Below are 5005 nucleotides of genomic sequence, written 5' to 3'. Positions count from 1 at the left end.
TTGTGTTAGTTTCAAGCATACAGCTAACTGACTCAGTTTTTTTTCAGACTATATCCCATTGTAGGTTATTACAAGATATTGACTATAATTCCCTGTGCTATACAGTAAATCCTTGTTGTTTATCTATCTTTTGTATAATAGTTAGTATCTGTTAATCCCATATTCCTAATATGTCCCTCCCTCCTTCCCTCTCCCCTTTGGTAACCATACTTTGTTTTCTGTGTCTGTAAGTCTGTTTCTGTTTTGTATATATATTCATTTTTTTTAAGGCTCTTAACATGTAAGGTAATTATCGATAGGTAAGGACCTACTATTGCCATTTTGCTAATTGTTTTCTGACTATTTTGTAGATCCTCTGTTTCTTGCTTCCTTGCTAATTGTCTTCCTTTGTGATTCAATGACTTTGTGGCGGCACACTTTGACTCCTTCATCATAATTTTTTGTGTGTATTTACTGTAGGTATTTCCTTTGTGGTTACCAAGAGGTTTACATGAAATATCTTATATTTATAACATCTTATTTTAAGCTGAAAACAACTAGCCCCTGGTAACCACTATTCTACTTTCTGTCTCTACGAGTTTGACTACTCTAGGTACCACATGTAAGTGGAATCATACAGTATTTATCCTTTTGTGTCTGGTTTATGACACCAGTACATGCTACTAAAATAGCTGATAAAAATAATAATGATACTAAATGTTAGTGAGAATGTGAAGCAACTAGAACTCACATACATTTTTAGTGGGAGTATAAAATAGTGTAACCGATTTGGGGAAACATTTGAGCAGTTTCTTAAAAAGTATAACATATGTTTAAAATACAGTCCATCAATTTTACCTCCTAGGTGGTCACCCAAGAGAAATGAAACATATGTCCACACAAAGACCTGTGCGTAAATGCTCAGAGTAGCCTTACTTGCACTAGGCAGAAGGTGGAAACAGCCTGAGTGTACATGGGCAGGTTGTGATACAGCCATAAAATGGAGCATACTCAGTGGTGTAAGGGAGCAAACTGCTGATACATGCCACAGGGATGAATTTGAAAAACATGATGCTGTGTGAAAGAAGTCAGACATGGACGAGGACATACTGTGTCCTTAAATTTATATCACATTCTAGGACAGGCAAATCGAACCTATTATGGTATAAGCAGATTCCATTACAAAATCTATTGTGGGGTTGCCAAGGACCTTCAAGGCGAGGACTGGACTGTCAAAGGAAGCAAAGGAAATTTTTTAGGTGATATAAATATTCTGTTTCTCTCTTGACTGGCGATGGCGGTTCCATACATGTATACTTCTGTCAAAACTCATTTAGATGTACACTTAAAATAGATGCATTTTATGATACATAAATGAAAACTCAATGAAGTTGCTTTTCTTTCAAAGTAATTTCTCATAGTAACTAAGAAACTATGACAATAATCTAAGTTTCCAAATCACCATAATATACTTAACTCTGATCTAAGTATGACAAATGAACACCTTACACTGAGGAAGGCATTTCAGTTACTAGCTTCCTTTATTCATAAACTGAAATAATTTCCCATAATACCATTAGTAAAATAATTACATTTACTCTTTCTTTTTCAGATTTTCTAAATACGCTACTACATTTCAAACAAATAGACTGAAGAATAGAATAATGTAAATTTTAAATGTTTGGGTTACCAGACATCAAAATTTATCTTATAAAATTACTTATAATAGACCCTAAGGAAATGGAATAAAGCATTTCAAAATAACTTTCTTTATATTTCAAATATACGCTGTTATGTTAAATGACCCTTTAAAAATAAAACTGAGCACATGGGAAGTTCCAATAGTGTCCTTCTGTATCTGCTACTGAGTTGTTATGCAAAATTGCCTAAAACACTTTTCACTTCAAAGCTCATGAAATTATACAAGTTCTATTGGTAATTTGCATGGGTAAAATACATGAGTCCAATGAGGCCTTTTTATAAATTATAAAGAATTCATGGAAAAATAATTATTAAAAATAACATATAATATTTCAATACTACAGAAGAAAAAGAACAATCCAACAATAAAAATGTACTCTTGTGTTCTAAAGATTATCCTCAAAGGATAAGTGAGATTTGTTACCATCTTGTGAAAATAAATCTTATCATTGCTTTGGACATATCCAGAGTAGAATGCTGCTGTATTTGATGATATTGTCTCCTAGGGTTTGAGATTTTAACACCAACAAACATGCTTTTCTATTTTGAATTTTATCAGACTTTGTTTGATTCTGAATTTTAAAACAGAATTGAATATGTTTCATGTTTCCTGGTATTTCCATAACAAAATAGCATCCTTTCTAAAAAGATTAGATTACAAAAAGGGAAGGAGGTGGGAGAATATCTCACCCAGAATGTCAGGTTTCAAGAGTATGTCCTAGGGACCAGAACCTGTACGTTCATCTGCAGAGATGTGACTTCCACAGTGTCTGCAGAGAGCTGTAAAGTAATTAAACAAATTGCACTGAGTCATTTTACTCAGATAAATTCAACCCTTAAAACTAAGAAGGACTGCCAATTTGATCAGAAACCTGCGATTTTTAAAAATTTTGAGAAAATAGTTTTTTTCTCTTTTTCAAGTTATACCATGGGATCACTTGACAAACCAAACTCTTCTATCCATCCACAGGAGGGTTATCTCTAAGTCTTTTGATTCTCTGGTTTTGAATTATATATAATCAGGAAACCCTGGGCTTGTCTTCCCTCAAAGCTCTTCCACTGCAATAGCATGATTTAATGGAAAGTTATTTACCGGAAAGTTATTTACCATACTCCACATCTTCAAAGAGCAGATCCCCTTTATTTTTCTACCACAAAGTGCTCCTTAGAAATTTTCATTACAGCAATATGAATTAATGCCAGTTGTTACTCCAGGAGAGATCAAACTGAAACCTCCACAGAAGTCCAATTAACAGGAATCTCACAGGAAGCGATAGATACCGTGATGTGCTCTTCTGTGATTAACGGACTATGCCCTCTGGTTAAAAAAAAAAAAAAAAAATTGGTAGCAAAATTGAACAAGCCCCCAGGGCATAAAACAAACTGCAAAAATAAACACAAGGAGTGTAAGTAACAAATTTTAAAATGTATAATCAATAAGGATGGGTGAATATGGCAGCAATTTGAGATAAAACTACATTTTGGACTATTTTTAAAATGTTTCCCATTTGGCAGAACACCAAATGGGCTTTGCCAAGCACTTTTTCTTCTTAATTTTTAAGTACGTATGTATTTCAAGGAAAATTTAATCCATATGTTCCTCTCTCATTTACACAGTTTATCAAACTGTTGCTTTGAACGAGCCATTTAATGTCTAGGAACGCTGAAGAGTACTTCTTTTTTTTCCCCAAACAAATTTTTAGCTTTTTCTTTTCCTCCCTGAATTAGATATGTGTTTGGTACTACCTAGAAAGCTAACTGAAAAATATTCAATTCTGCTTTAAAATTCAGAATAAAAGTCTGATAGAATTCAAAATAGAAAAGCATCCTCTCTCCTATAGTATTATATTTTCGAGTTTCTAAAGCCGCCTTTTATTCACATGGTTCTTATCAATCAAAGAATGTTAGAATTGAAAAATACCTTAGAAATGGTGTTTTTCTCTCACTTGAAAGAAAAAAAAAAACTAGGAAACTGAGTCCCAGAGAAGATGAAGAATCTGCCAAAATCACAACATTAATTAGTGGCAGAGCCAAGACATGTGTCTTCCCATTAGTGACTTCTTTGGTTTTTCTGGTTTTAATTAGAATTTCATTTATAACATACAGAAGTGAAGGCATAATACTAGATTATAAGAAAACAGTGGAGTTCATTTCTGCGTGAAATGTGCCTGCCTGCTTCCAACAGACCAACACCTGGGCAACTAGCAGGCTAGGAATCAAAAGTTCAACCTCTGGTGTTGTCATTGAAAATTTGAATAGCGTACTTCACCATGTGATCTCAATTATATCTATCCTCTACCATCCCCACAAGGGTAGGTGATAGACATGTTTAAAATAAAAATTAAGGCCAGGTACACTCTTAACGTTTACCAGGAAAACAAGCTGATTCTCCTTTAACTGAGAAGAATATTTCTTTGTCTCCTTATTCTCCTCTTCCTTCCTCCTCCTCCCCAAAAGAGGATCATTGTTCTGGACTACACAGAAATCAGGTGATGGGCATACAGTGGCGTCTGGAGGGTCTCAGCGAAGACATCAGTCCATGGGATAGGATTAGGGTACACCTTTGGTTCAGCCTCTATTATCAGTGTACTCAGTCATCCCAGTTTCCTGAGGCACAGAAAAAAGCACAGATGAGTAAACACCTGTTCTCCCCAGGGAAATAAAAGAAGCAAACAGAAGACCACTGGGGCTTCCAGTTGTCATGTCGGGAGGCAGTCATAAGCTGCAAACCACAAATCACAATCAAAAGAACTTCAGAAGATTCCGTAACCTTGTAACTTACCAGTGTTCACATTCTGTTACTCTGTTTTGTAGCAGCAATTCCCAGCAAACCCTTATTTGTTTCATTGTGATGAGACGGGGCATGTAGTATGTGTGTATTTGGGAAGTAGCAAAGAAAAGCTGAGAGAACTTTTATTGAAGGAGAAACTAAAATCACATAGTACAGAACAGCTCAACCACTAATTGTTTAACCTTGGGAACATTATTTAACCTCTGTTTAGTTTCCACATCTATAAAATGGAAATAATAACATGACCTACTTCATAAGGGTTAATGAAGTAACACATGTAAAGCACTTAGGACAGTGTTTGCATATAACAAGACCTCAATAAACATAATTGTGATTGCACTGATATTATTATTATTATACACTGAGATAGGAAAACAGGCTGAATTCCTAGAGCTTGAGGCAAACAGAAAAAGAAAACACAGGAAGATTATTTAGAACTGATAAGGAGCCCTGAGTCTAAGCAATCAAAAAGCTGTTATAGATGGACTGAACTGGAATTCTAAACCTGACTGTCTACTGAAAATGAAAAATGAG

The 5005-nt window shown here is 34.8% G+C and overlaps 1 long non-coding RNA gene across 1 annotated transcript; it reads right to left on the bottom strand.

Moving 5' to 3' along the window:
- Positions 1 to 2408: 2408 nt before the first annotated feature.
- On the bottom strand, positions 2409 to 4370 carry LOC140696653 (uncharacterized). The gene is made up of 3 exons (XR_012073162.1): positions 4051 to 4370; positions 2774 to 2998; positions 2409 to 2460 (listed from the first exon to the last, which is right to left on the bottom strand). It is a non-coding gene; the product is annotated as an uncharacterized lncRNA (long non-coding RNA).
- Between the last annotated feature and the right edge of the window lie 635 nt (positions 4371 to 5005).

The sequence above is a fragment of the Vicugna pacos genome, chromosome 5 (genome assembly GCF_048564905.1).
Source record: "Vicugna pacos chromosome 5, VicPac4, whole genome shotgun sequence".
NCBI lineage: Eukaryota > Metazoa > Chordata > Mammalia > Artiodactyla > Camelidae > Vicugna > Vicugna pacos.
The sequence above is the reverse complement of the archived record's forward strand: the minus strand, read 5'-3'. Positions and strand labels throughout refer to the sequence as shown.